The sequence below is a fragment of the Tiliqua scincoides genome, chromosome 4 (assembly GCF_035046505.1).
Source record: "Tiliqua scincoides isolate rTilSci1 chromosome 4, rTilSci1.hap2, whole genome shotgun sequence".
In the NCBI taxonomy this organism is placed as follows: Eukaryota; Metazoa; Chordata; class Lepidosauria; order Squamata; family Scincidae; genus Tiliqua; species Tiliqua scincoides.
Window position 1 is genome coordinate 191,101,036 of NC_089824.1, and position 20,147 is coordinate 191,121,182.

The 20,147-nt window shown below is 43.4% G+C and overlaps 1 protein-coding gene across 5 annotated transcripts in view; it reads left to right on the plus strand.

The window, feature by feature from the left end:
* The window catches only part of TOX2 (TOX high mobility group box family member 2), a 294,999-nt gene that overhangs the window by 33,612 nt on the left and 241,240 nt on the right, over positions 1-20,147 (plus strand). The window contains exon 1 of one of the 5 annotated variants that reach the window (XM_066625155.1): positions 12,357-12,377. The exons of the other annotated variants lie outside the window; for them this stretch is intronic. The gene's annotated coding sequence lies outside the window, so the exon portion shown is untranslated. Of the gene's footprint in view, positions 1-12,356; positions 12,378-20,147 lie in introns of those variants that run through there. 5 annotated transcript variants of the gene reach the window in all.

Genomic DNA, 20,147 nt, shown 5'->3' on the forward strand with positions numbered 1-20,147 from the left:
GATGGTGACATCATAATAGAGGTTTAGGGTTTAGTTCTTCTGGGATGACCAGAAGCTTTGGTACTGCTAGCTCCAAATAATTGAAACCATGTTCTACATCTGTGTATTATTATTATTATTATTATTATTATTATTATTATTATTATTATTATTATTATTATAACAGTATTTATATACCTGTTAAGGGTTCATCCCTGGGACTGAGAGAGAATTTACAGGCTGAATAGTAGCAGGCCTTGAAGCCTTGGCCTGACTCAGCCAGCACAGCATCCTGGGAAGAAAGGATGACGCAACATCCAGTGATGTAGACCAGGTGACTGCTGTGTGTGTGTGTGTGTGTGTGTGTGTGTGTGTCACTCCATGCAGAGTCAGAGTGACTTAGCAGTTTCTTACTCCACACTGATTGGCTGACACGCATATAAAGTCCAGCAGGGACAAGCTGGGGTGTGGGAGATGCAGAGTGGAGTTAGTGCCGAAGGCTACGTCAGTGAGAACCGTGATTCGTGTGATATCTGGACTGTTGTTGTACATATTGTATGTAGTAAAGAGGCGTTGGTGGAGAACTTCTGCCTTGAGTCGTCTTGTTCCTGGGAGTACCGGTGCTCTGGCCTTGGGAGATAAGCAAGCCAGCAGCCGGGCAGCAGCTGGCGCTGTACACCGTTCTAAAAGTTCACAAAGCGGTTTACAGAGAAAAATCAAATAACTAAATGGCTCCCTGTCCCAAAAGGGCTCACAATCTAAAAAGATGCAAATGAATACCAGCAGACAGCCACTAGAACAGACAGTGCTGGGGTGAGGTGGGCCAGTTACTCTCCCCTTCTAAAAAAAGGAGCACCCACTCGAAAAAGTGCCTCTTACCCAATTAGCAGGGGTTATCTTTAAGTGAAATGCTAGGATCTGTACTAAATTAATAGATTTGGTTACCTTTCTTGACAGGTGGAATCCTATGCATATCTAATCAGAAATACATTCCATTGTGTTCATTGGTGCTTACTCCCAGGACAGCATTATAGGATTGTATCCATATAGTATTTTTGTTCTGATAAATGTACTTTTCAGCCTCTGTGGGTTATCTCATTAGCATGTCTCTAAATTTCTCAATTTGGTTGAAATTTGATATAAGTATTAACCCTTTACTTAAACAAAGCCTAGATGATGTACAGGTAGCAGCACTTTTCCCAGAGCAGATGCAACTGCATACAGCGTGTGTATGCTTGAACTTTTACGCCTTATCTTGATTTGAACTTATCTTGATTTGCACTCTTGGACTTGTAAAAATGTTTTCTTTGCTTCCAAGTGATCTTATCATCCCATGAGTATATCTCTAAAGATGATCAAGAAATAAAGGTTGAATTTATGTTCTCTTGCATTGTTTTCACCCATGTTTTTCATACGAGTTGTGGAGTAGGAAACTGAGGTTGTGCTGTAAAAACAACACAGTCCTCTATTTAGCCTGGCTTTAAATTGTACAGTGAATGACCACCAGATGGTAAAGCTTGCTACAACTACCCATAAACTAACAAATCTTACTGTTATATTTTGTTCCCTGGGGATTGTTTTGTATCTGTACAGTGTTTGTGTGGGCGGCATGGGGTAATAGGCGAGTACAGTAAAGGTTTTGGAGCTAGGAAAGCTTTTGAGTTGTGGGATACAAGGAGGGCATATGTGCTTGAACCAAGTCAGAGTTTTATTGCATGGGAAATCTGCAAAAAAGACCGTCTTGTAGTTCCTCCTGCTCTTCTTCCCCTCACGTTTGTCTATAAACATAGCCTCTCATTCCTTCTTAACAGTTGATAAGAAGGAGCAAACTTCATGTCTTCATCTGTTGTTTTGTTTATGAAAGGAGATAAAGTCCAGAGTTCGTTGAGTTCTGTTAAGCCCAATAACTGTCTAATCTTTGAAGCAAAAACTTTGTGGACTGGCCTAAGACTTCTTTTGGCACCAATCTGCACTAAGAAGCTTCTTCCTGTACCAATCTGCACTGGCTTAGAATGAGTCTGACGAAGTATGCCAACTGCTCGGAGGTAGCCCCAAACTTTTGGGCACCTGAGCCAAATGTTTTCTTCATACCTCCCCACTGCTGCTGCTGCCACTTTTTGGTTCAACGGTGTACAAAGAACACCTCTCTGTTTTTTGCCACTGTGTGCTCTGCTTGAAAAGCGGGAGAATGGAATTGAAGAGGAAGTGAGAAGAGTGGTAGTCTAGAGCAAGAGTGGGCAAACCCCAGCCTGTGGGCCACTTGCAGCCCTCGGGGACCCTGAATCTGGCCTGCAGGGAGCCCCCAGTCTCCAATGAGCCTCTGGCCCATCAGAGGCTGTTGGAACTCATGCTGGCCCACGACTGCTGGACATTATTTACCCTTTCCCTGGGCATTATTTTAACACTCCCCCCCCCCCATTACCTCTGAACAGTTTGTCTCCATGTGTTTCTGGCTTGGTCTGTATGTCTTCACTGTGCAAGAGGGTGTGTGGCAAACAGTTCATAGTTCTCATGTGGTTCTACATGCCTGTATTATAGTTCTCATGTGTATTATAAATAAGCTCAGTAAAATTCATTCACTCCTGTAAGTTCTGTCTCTGTATTCATTATGTAGATTTATCCAAATTTGAAATGTAAATTAATTCTTCCGCCGCCCCCCCCCCCGGCTCCAGAAAGAGAAGATGTGACCCTGCTGCCAAAATGTTTGCCCAACCCTGATCTAAAGTTACAATATCTTGAACTACAATATCTAGATATCTACAATATCTAGAACTTGGATATCTATCCAGAAAGATGCTGTAACGCAGTACTCTCCTCTTCTCTGTTCCCTTTTTTTCTTTTCTTATCCATCAAGCACTGAAGGAGGAGTGAAAGAGATGGCAAAGGAGAACAGGGCAGATGAATGGAGGCAGCCATTGCCAATACATCTTAGAATGATAACTGCCTCAGTTTGCTTCATAAGCAGGCTAGACCTATGATTGCTAACCTCTTTTGTAAACCACCAACTATCAGTGGCACCATAAAGAGTAAAAGATTTATTATACCACAAACCTTTGCGGACTGATGCATGGTCTTATTCTGATTTGTATGTACACACATATACAACATACATAGGCATAGAGAAATGTGTAATGAAACTAGAGAGAAGATTAACAGGAAGTAGGAAGTTAAATACTTCCGGTTACTGTTTGATCTAGTTTCATCTAGGCTGCTGGCACCCCACTCATGTCGCACTATAAGCTTGAATGCTTACAGCGACCTTTTAAAGCAAGGTCCTTTTAAACACTTCACTAGTAAACTTTTAAACAATGCTAATGGGTGCATGGGAGGGCTGTGGAGACAGGGTTCCCCATATTAATAATATAATAATAATAATAAACTTTATTTATATCCCGCCCTTCTCCCTAAAGGGACCCACAGTTTCACATATTTCACAAATATTCACAGTTTCCGTATCTGCGGGGCGGGTCTGAAATGAATCCTCTGAAGGTACGGGGGCCTTCCTGTACTATGCTCAAATGCCTTAAACCTTATAGGCAGATCCTCAAGTAATTCCTCTTTGAAATCTGTGAAAGACCCTGCGTCATGTGGTGTTTGTGAATTGGCTTTATAGCCTTCCTGCAAGAGACCTGAAATCATTAAGACAGATATTGATTTCATACCTTTTGTGGCATTACCTTGATGAATGGGTGTGTATTGTGTCACAGTTAAGCAAATCAGTTCTGTACACGTCTTAAGTGCTGAATTAAAAGTTTAGAAGTCGTCTGCAGGGAGGCAAACTGAAACATTAAATACCTTTTCAATCATGTGTCTTGTTCTGTAAAGTATTTGCTTGCAGATGACTCATAACTTGAAAGGCTCTGACACTGGGTATCATAATATTTTGATATTAAGCTGCAGAAACCCATTGCATTATCAACTTAGCTCTGTAGAATAGAGGAGGCAGCAGCTGAGGCATAAAAACCCAGGCTTCAGTATGACAGAACTAAAATTGGACTTGGCAATTACCACATGCATGATTCACAGTATTGTGAAGTGAAGCTACTATATAAATCAGCCCCAGTAATCATAGGGTTTAAAATTAGTCTGTTACTATTAACTCTGCAAGCGTTGGCATATACTGAAGCATTATAAAAGTGAGCAGTGTAGAACATTTGAAATACAGGTTTAAAGTAAACCACTTAAGCAATCCCCAGCAGGAGACCTGAGGTTCATGCAGGAGGTGAGTCTTGAGGGTGCTGACAAGGGTTTCTGTAGCACACTTTATTGTGCAGTGAGGTCTAATCATAGCCCAGAGCACATGATTTGTGTGCATACGGTCTGAGTGTCAATCTCTGCCTATAGAATTCCAGGTAGTGGAGCTGAATGGATCCTCTCCTGACAGCTCAGTCCTAACCTGTGCTGGCACAGTTGGGCCATTTGGCCTATGATGTATCCAACACAAGTTGGGAGGAGGCTGGAGGTAAGGGGATAAATATCCCCTTGGGCCAGATAAAGCCCCAGCTTACCCTATGGGGCTTCTTAGGTCCATACCAGCTATTTAGCTGGTGCAAATCCAGAAAGCCCAGTGTAATGATGGGAGGCTTGGGAGAGGGGTTAGTTTGTTACAGAAGGCCTCTGCTGATCCCACCCCCATCCTGGACCAGATCCATCCCTGTGCCACCCTCCTCCCACCCAGAAATGCCTACTCTCCTCCCCACCACCCTCCTCACACCCCTGTTCTGCTTGGTGCCTTACCTGCTTGTGCTGGGGCTCTAAATGCAGTGCTGTCAGGCTGGTGCAGGCTTTCAAGCTGGTGCTGCTTGCTCGTAAGTTGGCATAAAAGCACTTTAGGGCATTTTTGCTCCGGCTCATGTTGGCACAGCAACCCGAGCTGGCACAGTGCAAAAAATGGATTGCACTGTGAGATCCAGAAGAGCTGCTGTCATTCACAGTAGGAGCATACTGGACCACATCAGAGTCACTCAACAAGTGGATCAAGACTTGGGAGTGGTTTGCTTCCCAACCTTAAGTGGGCCATCTCAGTGCCACCACTATTTTATTTTGAAACTCATGTCTGCACAGTTTGAACAGTAGGCAAGGCTAGGGACTCTGGAAGAGATACCCCCCCCCCCCGGGAAAGAACGACACAATAGCAGCACATGTTGCTTGTCTGCCACAAGGGAAAGAAGAGAAATAGTGACCGCTCACTTGCCCACCCCTCTTACCCTCTGGGATTTGAGGTGTGTCCCAGCTCTTGTGAGGTTGAAGACTACTGGGCTGCATGGACAAATGGCCTAACCTCTGCATAATGCAACTCCTTATATTTAATCTTCTGAATACTTAATATCTTTTATAGGCTTATTTCTATTCCATTCACAAGATTTTCAGCAAGGAGGAAAAGGTGGGATAAGTTTCAGGAGATGCTGGGAGGACTGTTACAGCTGAATCCCTTTATATGTCCTCTTCCAAACACAGATATTGTCATGCCTAGAAAAATCCCAGGCTCTTAAAATTTCAAGGCTGGCACTTAGAAATGTGGAAGTCTCTCTCAGCTCATGGTATCATGAAGGTTTGCCTGAACTGTAGAAAATTCAGGCAGAGTCCCCACTTATTCCTTTGCTTGTTACCTAATCCTCTCTGTGCATATCTGTAAAAATCACTTGGTGCCTTTCTTTTCATGTTTATCACTCAAGTAAAAAAATACTTTAAAAAATATATTAAGGATACAATCCTAAGCACATTCATGGCCCTTCTCATTGCATATACTTCGGAGTAAGGCTGATTTATGTCTTAATAAATGCTTTGGACAGGGTATGTGTATGAGGATATCTAGCACTCTTTGTTAATTGAGTTTGGCTAATAAGTGGTTTATTTTTTATTAATTTGAATATCTATATCCGGCCTTTTCATCCCAAATGGAAGCTTTAAAGATACTAACAGACTATTTAAAGAACAACAATCAAAACAGAAAAATATACTAGTAATAAGAACACAAAATATACTTTTTCACATTATTTCAAAACTATTATTGTTATTGTTAATAACAATATTAATAAAAATAACAATAATAATGTTGTTTCATTAATAATAATTTCAAAAAGTGTCCAGATCAAATGTCCTTCCTTACACAACACTATTTTAACATTGTATAGCTGTTCTACTTGTCTGACTGTTGCCTGACAGGAGTGTCTGTTTCACATGTGCTCTTCAATATTTCCTTCTGTGACATGGGGCCAGCCAGATTTGGGGTTCAGAAGTTTGCACTCCAGGCCTGAATCCAAGATAGTTTTGTTGCCACCCTTGACCAAGCATTCAGCCTTTATTAAAAAAAAAAAATGTTAATGGCCATATTGTTTGATTCCAGGTTGTGAAGTTTGAAAGTTTCTGGTGTCAAGTCTCATTTGTTACTTTGCATTCTGAAAAAGCTACTTTGTTTTTTACCAGGGAGCAAAATGGCAAGACTCTTATCAGGCAGAGATAAATATGTGGGTGTTGCGGCCAAAGGCTGAAGATTTCTGATTTTCCATTGTTTGCAGCTATTTGGTTCCCCCCCTCCCCCGCCGGCTTTACCCCCACAACATATAATAGGATTAAAGGGATAACCAATAGTTTGAACAAAATGCATGGAAGAGAGTGCAAACGGGCAGAACATGAGAAATCGCAATTCAAGAAGCAGGAAGTGTGCCTTTAGCCAGGAAAAAGCTGTCATTGGCATTGTGAAAAGAGTGGTATAAATAGGGCATTGGATTAGAAAGCAGGAAACCTGGGTATTGTGTATTTTGCTTTTCTGGTGGCCTCAGATAAGACTATTAACCCTTCCCTCCCTGCATTCTGGTAGCAGAGTTTGCTGTTCAAGGGAGGTCAGCTTTTTGTGTGTGTGTTGCGGGTATTGGATCATTATGTGGTGCTGTCGGGAGTAGCTTGCCTCTAGAAGGGATGTGCCTGTGTTCCGTTACTGAGACATCTCCCTGCGGACTAGATTTTGTGATGTTTCCCATTTCCTAGAGGTGACACCAGCACTGCTCTGTCAACCTGCCAGTGGCAGTGCTGAGAAAGTGAGACATCTGGCATCATTCCCATAACACATCATCTCTGTAATGTCCTGGCTTGCCTGGGGCTGGAGGTTTTTGCTCTAGTTTCCAGTGAGGCCTTCCCAGGAGGGAGCTTGAAGTATTGTCATTGTGCCAACTGCCTAGATAAATTAACCTTTTGAGTGGCAGCTGGACTTCATATTTATTATCCAATGAAGAAGATTAAAAATAGACCCCTATGTTTGTTGTTTGCTCTCCCTTGCTTTTTGCAAGTGCATTGACTTTTAAAAATTTGTTTTTATATGATATACAATGAAAATATGAACTGCTATTATATGCAAGAGACCAATTATATTCAATCCAGCTCTCACACCCTGGGACGTTGGTGGGAGGGTGATCCATGTGATGGGGTGCCTGAAGCACCGGAGTGGTTGGTGGGACCTGGGTTGGCTGCCCTTGGGGTCCTTCTTCTGAGAAGGCCAAGGTGGGAAGGGCTTCAACTGCAGCCGGGTGAGGAGGTTTATGTTGCCCTGGTCCTCCTCCCAGAATGCTGGGCTGGGATCCTGGCTCTTGGGCATGTGGCCCCAAACTATGCCAGCACGCCTCACCACCAATCAGCCCTCCCCCCCCCATCGTCACAGGCTCTTCCCTTTTGTAGAGGCTTGGCCACCCACCCAGCTCCACCCCTTCCTCCTGATCTGGTTCAAGTGGGGAGCAGTCTCTGGGCCTCCCCTCTCATCTCCTCAGGGTACTGGCAGCCCTGCACCCACTGTCAGCATTCCCTGGGAGTTGCAGCCCCTCCTTCCACCCTTGAGCCGTCTCCAGGGGTTACTGCATGGTCCTCCTAGCTGGCGGTGGTGGTTCTGGGGTTCCTCCCCTCGTTGCCTTCCCCCCTTCTCGGGGGTGACTGGGCGGTTGGCACAGGATGCTGGGGGCAGGGACTGGCCCCAACACCTGCACAGAAAGAAGACCAATACACTAATTCTTACTTAGAGTTTTGTGCATATTAACTCAGGACTAACAGCCCAATCCTGAGCTGCACAGTTGCCAGGGCTGCAGCAGTGCCAAAATGGACATTTGTCCCCTTCGCCTTCGTAAGGGAGGAGGCCTCACATTGGGGCTCCTTGATTCTGTGCTGTCTGTTTAGCTGGTGCAAAAGAAACCCCTTGCTGGACCGGGAAGCCCAATGCAGGGCTATGGATCTGGCAGAGCAGAGCTCCACTGGTCCTGCCCTGCTCCCTTCCCCTCCCCTGCCTTTCCCTGATCTCCTCTGCACCGGAATGCCTCCCCAACTTACCAGTCTGGTGCTTGCCCTAAGCCCTTGGACATATGGTAAACATACCTAATTGTTCTGCCATAACTGAACTGGCCCTATAAGATATTGCAAAGTTTTTTGTGTTCTAGAACTTGGATATTTTCCTGCTTCCTTGTAAGTAGCAGTTGGAGAGGGGAAAGAACCTAACCCCTATAAAAGAAAACAAACCCTGTTAAAGGGGGTAGACTCAGAATGGATCAAAGGCCAGTAAAATGCATCATTAGTTGCTATCTGACCAGCAATGTAGATTGTTGATTTTTGCTTGGTTGCTATTGTTACTCTTAAGTTATTTTTGTAAATTTTGTTTTATTGGGGAAAAACTAATATAGCAGACTAATTTACATGGTAATGTCTGGTTGATTTTAAGTCCAGCATAACTACAGGCTGTCCTCCACGTGCCCATTCAAGGGCGAGTCATTTCAAGAGAGTGAAATGAGTGGAAAGAGAGTGAACAGCAATGAGCGTGATCACACAAGATGGTCTGTAGCATTAGGCTTTTTCTCCTATTCATGGAAACTTCTCTGGCTTCAGCCCCCCAATGATATCAAGCAAAAGTTAGTTATTGATAATGAAATAGCTGAACATCTGCATTTTGGGCTGATCTGATGTTACAGAAACAGTATATCTTACACACTTTTGTTGATATCTGTGGGACTCAGATTTCTTTGTGTGTCTGAACTAAGCTGCCTATCAGGGCTGGATTGACCTTTGTAAATGAGCATTGTTAGGAATAAAGAAAAACCCATACAGTTTCTGCCTGGGTGCATGTGTAGGCAGTTGAGCCTTGTATAGGGCACTCTGTTTATGCTGTTGCACTTTAATTATTACAAAGCCCCTGGAATGAACAAAGACTTGTCTTCCACAGCATGAGAAATGCATTAATTTTATTCATGAAGCACTGATCACAGCATTGTTGATTGGCAGGCAAAAGCAAAAATGACAGTTTGAAAGGGGAGATACCCAAAGACCCAGAGAAAGCTTGCATAGTTTAGCAACAGAACAGTATATGAAAGGAAAGTGCTGCATTTTATGATGTAAAATGGCATAATCAACATCTATCCCTACGTAGCAATAATGCTGTCAAAATGATGCATGTTTTTTAGAATTTGCAGTTCCTTACCTGTTGAAAGTATAAGAAGCATGTTATTGCTCATTAGAATTTGATGCCACTGCTTTCTTTGCTTTAAATCTTTGTTTTTAACTTAAATTTCATTGACCTCCTGGTTTTAGAAGTAGGCTACCTCAGAATGCCAGGTGCAACAGAGGGCACCAGGATGCAGGTCTCTTGTTCTCTTGTGTGCTCCTTGAGGCATTTGGTGGGCTACTGTGAGATACAGGAAACTGGACTAGATGGGCCTTTGGCCTGATCCAGCAGGGCTCTTCTTATGTTCTTATGAAAAATTTAAAAAGAGCATATAAACTGCCCTTATCACACCAGCATTTATTCCAATTTCTGTCCCAAGATAGGCAGAAGTTATCCTGCACACTTTACTGTCAAAAAAGCCTTCATAAGCCACAACAGAAGTTCTTAATTTCCCTCATAACTACATGCCATTGTGCAGTGACATTTGCTTGAGAGCAGCAGCAGGTAAGCAGTGCCACGGTTTGGCTCCAGATCACACTGTGGAAGTAGAGGGTTTTAAATTCTTTACCTCTGTGCTGTTTACCCACTGAAAATCTCTTTTATGGAGCATGTGTTTAACCCTAAAATACAATTTTAGCAAATTGCATAATTATCACTTCCCAATAGTACAGCACCAATTACCAAGCATAAAAGTTGCTTATCTTTTCCAGTGCTGGGATGCCCTTGTCAGTTGATTAGTCCAGTATTGTCAGTTACCTGGTTTGTTGGTCATTTTTTATTTGAAAATGCTTCATCATATTCTGGAAAGCCAAAAACGGCCTTGTGTAGGTGACAGCTTGACCTTCTGATCATATCATAGGTCACCATTACAGCAAAGGTGGATTCAGCTGAATATATTCAGCCATTGATGGGTCAAGTCCTTGTTCACTTGTGAAAAGCGATCTAAGCTTGTAGCAATCACATCTTGTGATAATCAGTTTTCAAGGCCAGTTAGGCACTGCACAAAGAGATCTTGCCTATGGAACAAAGTGCAATGTGAGGTTGACGTTGACCTCCAAGAAAAAGCCTTAGAAGGTGATAAGTTACAGAGGTGTGATTTTTCAGTGATAATGAAATAAAAACACGTAAAACCGCTTTCTGCACTTCTTATTTTTGTAAAAACAAAAAACTGCAAAAAAACACCATTTTCTAACAACTCTAATCAATCGCTGTAGACTGGTTGGACTGGGCTGGGCTGGGTTGATGGTGCATGGTTAATGACTGTGGCTGCATCTGCTGACACTATACCATCTATATCACCTAACTAGTACACATTTATAGCAATTATAATTTATAATTCTCCTTTTCAAAAATGTGCCCTTGGAATAAAAACACATAGCACCGCTTTCTGCACTTCAAATTTTTTGTCAAAAAACTAAATATGTCCCCCCCCCCCAAAAAAAAAAACACGAACAAAAACATATTTAAGAACACTTCTAGTAATAACGTATCCAAGAAATGGCAGGCTTGGGAGAGTGGCGGTGAAAACTGTTTTGATTCCCTTTCTAATCATATCTGTGGAGGTGACTTACAAAAGTGATCAGTAGAGGTGTTTGTTTCTGGTGAGTAAAAAAGGTTTGCACACTAAGTCTTACTGAATACAATAGACTTACTTCTGAGTATGGTGAATAACACCATTTTCAAACTCATCTAGGAATCAGAAGAAGAAAGGGGAGAGATGGAAAGTCACCTTCATCCCACTCTCTCACCCTAAGTATCATTTATTACTGCTGTTCTGCTGCTCAAGTTCCAGGTCTGCCCAGTAACTTGTATAGTAGGTAAAACCTGAAACTTCTAAAAGAATTTACCCATACTTGAGTGGATTCCAGTTTGGGTTTCTGTTAATATAACTGACAGCCCAATCCTGAGCTGCCCGGCGCTGCGGGACCTGGCTGCTCCACAAAGGGCTCCCGCCGGATCCAGAGCCCCTGCACTGCCGCGGGAGGCTCCTTGGGAGAAGGGGACTTTTGTCCCCTTCCCCCAAGTAAGGGAAGCAGTCCTGCAATGGGACTACTCACTTTAGTGGTGACTGTTTGGTTGCCCCTAAAGTGAAGGCGCTCATGTAGGGTGAGCAGCCCTGCCCGAGCACCCTGGATCCTGCAGAGCGTGGCTCCACAGACCCACCTCTCCCCCGCCCCTGGGAACACCCCCCTATGCCCCTGACCACGCCTCCCCCTCCCCGGAACGCCTCCCCCACGCCTCTGACCACACCCCAATTTCCTGTTCCGCAGCCCGGCGGTCACAGAGACCGCTGAGCCATGGAACGCAGGCGCCCGCTGTGCATTGGCTCAGTGCCGGCTGGAACTGAGCCAGCTCCGGTGGGAGTCCGGCAGTAAGCCCCACAAACGTGCCTTTCGGCATGTTTGCGACTGTGGTCCGTGGTGCGGACCACAGGATTGGGCTCGGAGTTCTGTTATTTGGATCAAGTGTTGCAATTGCCAAGTGTGCCTGACACCAGTCCTTTGCCTTATGGAAAAATGAAGATTGTCTTGTTTACATCTTAGGTAGATGTGGAGATTGAACCTTGAGGCAGAGGATGGTGCACAGCTGGAACTTGGAAGAGATTACAGTCTAATCTACTTTTGCAGAACGGCTGTTGTTCAGAATTGAAGTGGAATGTTCTTCGTTTCCTTGATTTGAGGAGCCCGCTTGTGTTTTTACTGAAGGAAAATTGCACTGTGCTAGAATCTATCAGATTCAATCCTATGATACTATTGCCATTTTTGCCTTGGTGACCGATTTCTAGATTAAGATACCATCTAATGACTGGATTTCACGCTGTCTTTCTGGCAGCGTGCACCAAGCTGCAAGACATTAGATAGGTTTGATCTGAAGATAACAGAAGAGGACAAATCCCTGTATTTGTTGTTCTTTAGCCTGTATAATGAAGAGTGACACCAAAGAGCTTCTGATGCACTCCTCGTAGGATTCATGTTGGCTTCTGTAGGTGATGTTCAGGCTGGGGAGTGCTCCATTAAAGCCAGCACAGAGTTTGACTTTCTGTAGTGCATCAAAAGAAGTCATTGTCTTTTTGAATGTAACTAAAATGGAAATAAATTCACAGCCCAACCCTTACCAAATTCCCATGTTGTGGTGCAATGGGGCCAGTGCAGCTGGAGGACTCCTGGAGGTAACTGGACCTTCATCCCTTATTCCGAGTAAAACCCCAGCAGCCTCAATGGGTCTACTTGGATCCACACCAGCTGTATATTGGCAACCTTCAGTCTCGAAAGACTATGGTATCGCGCTCTGAAAGGTGGTTCTGGCACAGCGTCTAGTGTGGCTGAAAAGGCCAATCCGGGAGTGACAATCCCTTCCACACCGGGAGCAAGTGCAGTCTGTCCCTGGTCTGTCTCCCTGGCTATGGGCCTTCCTTCTTTGCCTCTTAGCCTCAGACTGTTGGCAAAGTGTCTCTTCAAACTGGGAAAGGCCATGCTGCACAGCCTGCCTCCAAGCAGGCCGCTCAGAGGCCAGGGTTTCCCACTTGTTGAGGTCCATCCCTAAGGCCTTCAGATCCCTCTTGCAGATGTCCTTGTATCGCAGCTGTGGTCTACCTGTAGGGCGCTTTCCTTGCACGAGTTCTCCATAGAGGAGATCCTTTGGGATCCGGCCATCATCCATTCTCACGACATGACCAAGCCAACGCAGGCGTCTCTGTTTCAGCAGTGAATACATGCTAGGGATTCCAGCACGTTCCAGGACTGTGTTGTTTGGAACTTTGTCCTGCCAGGTGATGCCGAGGATGCGTCGGAGGCAGCGCATGTGGAAAGCGCTCAGTTTCCTCTCCTGTTGTGAGTGAAGAGTCCATGACTCGCTGCAGTACAGAAGTGTACTCAGGACGCAAGCTCTGTAGACCTGGATCTTGGTATGTTCCGTCAGCTTCTTGTTGGACCAGACTCTCTTTGTGAGTCTGGAAAACGTGGTAGCTGCTTTACCGATGCGCTTGTTTAGCTCGGTATCGAGAGAAAGAGTGTCGGAGATCGTTGAGCCAAGGTACACAAAGTCATGGACAACCTCCAGTTCATGCTCAGAGATTGTAATGCAGGGAGGTGAGTCCACATCCTGAACCATGACCTGTGTTTTCTTCAGGCTGATTGTCAGTCCAAAATCTTGGCAGGCCTTGCTAAAACGATCCATGAGCTGCTGGAGATCTTTGGCAGAGTGGGTAGTGATAGCTGCATCGTCGGCAAAGAGGAAGTCACGCAGACATTTCAGCTGGTGCAAATCTAGGATACCCCATGTTGGACTTTCAGGTTCAGGATGGGGGGGGGAATAGGATATGGTGGAGACCTCTTCCACCGTCCCCACTCCTCCCAGCCCTGATTTCCTCCTGCCCTGTTACACTCCCTCCCCTCCCTGTTCTGCCTTCCTTCCACTGTCCTGCAGAGTGCTTACCTGCTGTGGCGGGCATTGGCCTCCTGCTGGTTGCAGGAGACTGGCACAGGCCTTTCTGTGGGCCTTCACATTGGCACAGCATGTGTTACAGCATGTAATAGCGCACATGCTTGATCTGCCAGCAGAGTCTGGCATAGAATTGGACTGCCTAGCATGTTCTTAATGTGCTCACAGACACTTTCTCAGTGTTTTTAAAGAGAGTTGTTTGAAGAGGTTAGGCTGGTGGTCTTTTGATAACTGAGATAAAATGAATAGCATGGTCCTGTCATTCCTGATGAGTTGGTTTGATAACTACAGTTTCTCCTAGGGCACTCAAACTTCTTGGGAGTAAATCTCCCAAGATAAGTCTTTGCAGGGGAGGGGGGAAGGTAGCAACACAATGCCCAGGATCATGCCACTGCTGAGGAAGACGGGCTAATTTTGAAGGTAACATACCTGCTGCTGGGGTCCAAGGGATATGGGGAGCCCCATGGAGTGCTCTGCAGGGCTCCCTGAGGCTTGTAGAAAGTGAAAGTAGCGACCGTGACCCACTTCCAAGATTGTGATTGTGAAACCAGAAGTGGGTCGCGATTGCTACTTTCACTTAGCCCCCCTTCCCCTGTAAGCAATGCGATCCTGGGTATCGCATAGCTGATTTACCCTGTCCTCACCCTTTAAAGGGAAAAGAGCAGGGTCATGACCCATCGGTTTGAGGACCACTGTCCTAGGGGATTTCTTCCTGTTTCATTGGGCATTATTATTATTATTATTATTATTATTATTATTATACTTGATGAATAACTAGAGAAAAATAGCAGACACTCTGCCATTCATGGGTGAGAAGCAATTCTCATGCCTGAAAAATGAGTCTATTGTGCTTCAGAATCATTTCCTACATGGATGTAACGTCCTTGCAGGAAATTATATGAACTGGTGAATATACTATTATGTGACAAGAATGTACATGTATCTCTTGAAACGCACTTTCACATAGCTGGAAGCTGATGTTGGTTAGCAGTGCCATAGGATGTGTATCCATGAAGAAACAGATGTGTGCACTTGTGATGTACAGATGTTGTACTTAACAATTTTTTTGTATTGGCAACCTTCAGTCTCGAAAGACTATGGTATCGCGCTCTGAAAGGTGGTTCTGGCACAGCGTCTAGTGTGGCTGAAAAGGCCAATCCGGGAGTGACAATCCCTTCCACACCGGGAGCAAGTGCAGTCTGTCCCTGGTCTGTCTCCCTGTCTATGGGCCTTCCTTCTTTGCCTCATAGCCTCAGACTGTTGGCCAAGTGTCTCTTCAAACTGGGAAAGGCCATGCTGCACAGCCTGCCTCCAAGTGGGCCGCTCAGAGGCCAGGGTTTCCCACTTGTTGAGGTCCATCCCTAAGGCCTTCAGATCCCTCTTGCAGATGTCCTTGTATCGCAGCTGTGGTCTACCTGTAGGGCGCTTTCCTTGCACGAGTTCTCCATAGAGGAGATCCTTTGGGATCCGACCATCATCCATTCTCATGACATGGCCGAGCCAACGCAGGCGTCTCTGTTTCAGCAGTGAATACATGCTAGGGATTCCAGCACGTTCCAATTGTTTACATAGAAATAATACCTACATAGGAAATTTGCCTTGTCTTAAGCATCTCTTAAGCATCTGCTGCACAAGAGTGTATCCATGGGGGCAGACTTTATTGTGGTTACAGGGCAGTCTATTATCAACTCACTGGTGACAGATATGTGGGCCTTCTGTCACAGTGTTAAAATGTGTATCTTGGGCATTTCTTCCATTGAGTGAACCTAAAGCAATTGTAATGTGAAGGGGATTTGGGGCACAAATTGTATTTATATATGCACAATGCTCCACATAAACGTTTATATCATTAACAGATACAGGCAGTGTGCACCTCTTAATGAGTTCAGAAGTACAGAAGTGTACTTTTTAACAGCTCAGCCATAATATGACCTACAGCTCATATTATTTCTTTTCATTCATTCCTTTTTCATTCCTTTTTCTCCAAACGTCAGGTTGGGAACCCAGTTAGCAGGGTAGCTAAACATTAGTGATATTAGAAATAAAAATTAAATAAACCCAGATTTTTAAAAAGTAACATTTTAATTGTAGTGTCTCTCCTTAAGAATACATTGGATTAAAATTCAGTCTGATTTTAATAAAAACATCTTGAAATCTCTACTTAAAATCTTCGAAAACTGCATTATGACCATAATTATAAAGCTATGCATTGTGTGGTGAGCATCTCTCTCACACACACCTTCTCACTTTCAGAGCCGCTATATCTCTGGAATACTAGCTGTGGAGGGTGGGAGGCAATAATCTGCAGTAATTAAAAGTAAAGCTAAATTAAATTAAAAATTAAAATTTTTATTACATTTTTATGTAAAATGGATTGTGAGAATAATATCTAACTTCTGAGGCTCAGTACTATAAATGACACAATAACAGCTCGATCCTGTGCATATCTACTTGGAATCCCATTGCATTCGGTGAGACGGGCAGCCCAATCCTGGGCTTCCCAGTGTCCAGGGCTGCAGCGGTGCCAAAATGGTGACCACTACATCCTATGGAGCTGGCAAGCAGCGCCAGGACTATGATTCCCAGGTGGCCCCAATGGGTCTCCTTAGATCCAGGCCTGCTATTGAGTGGGTGCAGATTTGAGGAGACCTGTGTCAAGTCTCCCGGGCCAGGAGGGGGGTTAGGATATGGCAGCAGAGTCTGCTGCCGCCTCCGCCCCCCTTTTGCCCTGCTCCCACACATCCCATCTTCTCCCCACTCTGCCCCCACCCCAGAACACCTCCCCTCATGCCCTGACTTACCACTCAGCTGCCTGACACTCACCCAGAGCTCTGGATAGCATTTGTTCATCCTTCGTCCGGCGTTGACTCAGCGCGGGCTTGCATTGAGCTAGCACCAGCACTGAGTCAGCGCAGTTCTGTTAGGATTGGGCCCTTAAACAGTTAGCTTGGAGTATAGGATTGCAGCTCAAGCCATTATTGTGGGCTTTCCTACTGAGCCTGTAAATTCACTAATCTCAGGCAGGAGGATCCAGAAGGTGCTGGTATATCATCAGGATCATTGCATGTATGGGTGATTTTGTAGTCCTGTTTTATGCCTTCCAACTACCAGAAATTTTCAAGATGTTCTTCCCTTGAAGACAGTGGTTTCCAACCTTCCCCCCCCCCCCACAAGTGAACATCAGGTGGGTCCACATCAGGTGTATCCTGATGATTGACTAATGAGCAGGTTTTCATCTTATCCCCCACTCTGAAAAGTGGGTCTCATCAGATCTCAGTGCTGGTCATTCCATCCATGCTGGTGCTGCAACTTCCAACATGTTTGTTCTGCCTGGGAAACCAAGTTATGGTTTATGTAAAAAGCTTTCCCTCGTTGCTTTGAGGAAAGCTCCTTTCCCTGTGTTCAGCGCTTCCCTATAAGTGTCACTGTACCCTGCTGGAAAGCTTCCTGTAAATATTTCTTGCCATTGAATCCTGGGTGATACTCCTATTTCTCAGCATTCTGCTTCTCATTCTGCCCCATTCTTGTCTAGGATAATTATTTTACCGAGAAGAATTCACTTCTTCTTGAGAATCTGCTGTTTGACTAAGCAAAGACAAAGTTGCAAGATTATAGCACATCTGCTCTATGTTTAGTTTCATTTTAACCTTGAACCAGATTTGAACAACCCTATTAAACCCTGTTCCCACATAGAACCTGGCAGAGCAGAATCGGAGCATAATTCATGTCAGGGAAAAGGGCTTGTTGTGGTCAAGGCTCTATCTGTTATTATTTTCTTCTTAACCAGAAGCTTGTCATCAACCTGTTGCAAGGGGACTGCCTTTTATTTTTCTCTTCCCCCTCCCCAATTTGTAGCTTTTACATCTAATAATTATAATGTATTAAAATCTTCTAGATCCCATTGTATTTTCCCCAGGGCAAGACGAGACATCTGCATGCATGATTCATGGAAAGCTCTTTTTTTCTCTCTCTCCAGTCTAACTCACAAACTCTGTGTACTTGCTAATTTTTGGTGTCATTAATCATGAGTGCCTAGACAGCCTGATTTTGCCCTCTGTGCATTGTAAAGCTCATTGAGTGACCTATTAGGAGTTCCAGTTAATTTTGGTGACATTTATAGCGTTGAGATCTACAACATTGACCTGCTGTGGGGACACATTGTGGCTTGTCATCAGTTTAAGTAAAAGAGAACAGCCCTTGGAGGGGAAAAAAAAACCCCTAGATCAGTACATACTGTCATGAGCAACAGTGTCTACTTCTAAGCTTGGACGTATTACATTTTAATCAGTTGAAGTTGGTGACAATTGATTTCTACCATCATGGAAACAAGGCAGCTGATGGTGGAAAATGTATCTATAATTAATTATTGAAATGTGCCAAGGGAGAAAATTAAGGACATGCTTGGCACTAGCAGATCTGTAGCATGTTTTTGCTAATGGTTCTGTGTGGTACACAGATATTAAGAATCATAATTTGCACTTTTTTGGGGTTTGGTTTTAAAGTGAATTTAGAGCCATCAAGATTTGCAATATAGGTTTAAGAGATAGTGCAGCTTTTAAGTCAGGAAAACACAGAGTATGTATACTGTGCAAAAATAACATTTATGATGAAAAACAGAGATCCATCTATGGCTATATCTTGGTGATGAAATTAAAATTCAGTATTCATATGAATTACCATATAAATGTCTTTCTGAAATCTGCGCAAAAGGTAGCTGAACATTGTCCTGCAAGACACTTTAATTTTTTTGACCACAACTTTTCAAATCTGGAAATATTTTTAACTTTCAATACTAGAAGCAAGCAAGAATAGCTTCTGGATACACAGACTGAACACCTAATGCTCCAAGTACTCAATTTAGATAATATTTAAACTTTTGCTTTTGTTTTCAACTTGTTTAAACCTCTTTTGCCCCTTTAGAGCACATCACATTTGTAAATTCTCTCCATTTTTACAATGGAGAGAACTTGATTCCCAGTGTCTGGTTTGAAATCTGTGTTACTGATGAAGGTGGACACTAAAACACGTATCTAAATAATTTTAACATTATTTCCACTCTGTTTTGTCACTTATATCTGCATGTCATTTATTCATCATGTTAATTCTTTTTTCTTGTTTTCTAAAATGTATTATTATAATACTTATTGCACCACTTAAGCTTTTATCCGCTTCTGCACAAGGAGAAGGTTTTCTTTAACCTGTTCAGTCATCTCCAGAGTGCTTTTCTATTAATTTAGAACCCATCAATGAGCTTATTATAAAAAAAATTCTTCATTTCTCAACCTGAAGTTTCATCTGTCACAATGCTGACATTCTTTTCATTTCAGTGACTCTGAAATAACTCAGTATTCCTTAATCTTGTCTCACCAACATTATTTTTATTACTTCATATATAGTTTGACTTTGGAAAGATAAACCAGTTCAGCATCATAGACATCCTATTATTATTATTATTATTAACAGTATTTATATACCGCTTTTCAACTAAAAGTTCACAAAGTGGTTTACAGAGAAAAATCAAATAACTAAATGGCTCCCTGTCCCAAAAGGGCTCACAATCTAAAAAGATGCAAATGAATACCAGCAGACAGCCACTAGAACAGACAGTGCTGGGGTGAGGTGGGCCAGTTACTCTCCCCCTGCTAAAAAAAAGGAGCACCCACTTGAAAAAGTGCCTCTTACCCAATTAGCAGGGGCAAATAGGAAAATAGTGCCTCTTACCCTATTACCTGTATTTTAAAAAAAGCAAAAAACACCAGATTTCTAATGTTCCATAATGACTTTTTGTGAACTAGATGACAGTTGTAGACTAACATTTCATTTGATTTGACTTGTTTGGTGCAGAAGTAGACTCTGCAGTCACTGGGATAATTTCATGATGGGACAAGAAAGATGAAAAAAAAAATACTGGATACTTGGTCTTCCACACCAGAGTCTATTTTGGCAGAAAAAAGAGCTTGGATGTTGTGGGTTTGGGGCTTTACCTAGTCACCTCGAGTTAATTTTTACTTACAAGGTAAAAACCTAAATCAAATCTTAATCCATCTTTTTGACAGCATAATTAATCTCAATTTAGTTTCAAAGAAATATAAGTGTAGGTGGAACTTTTTCTTTCATTTTTCTCTGTACCAATTTGACTACTGACTTCCACTCTATGGCTGTAATACCCCTCTCTGTGCATTGCTGGTTTACAGCAGAGCTCCTAATCCCCAGCCACATATCAGTTAAACACTTCAGTAACCCTCAACTACAACAGAATGGCAGCTGATCCTCTTCTCTTCCAATAGTTTCTGCAGTTTGCAAAATACCCAAGGAC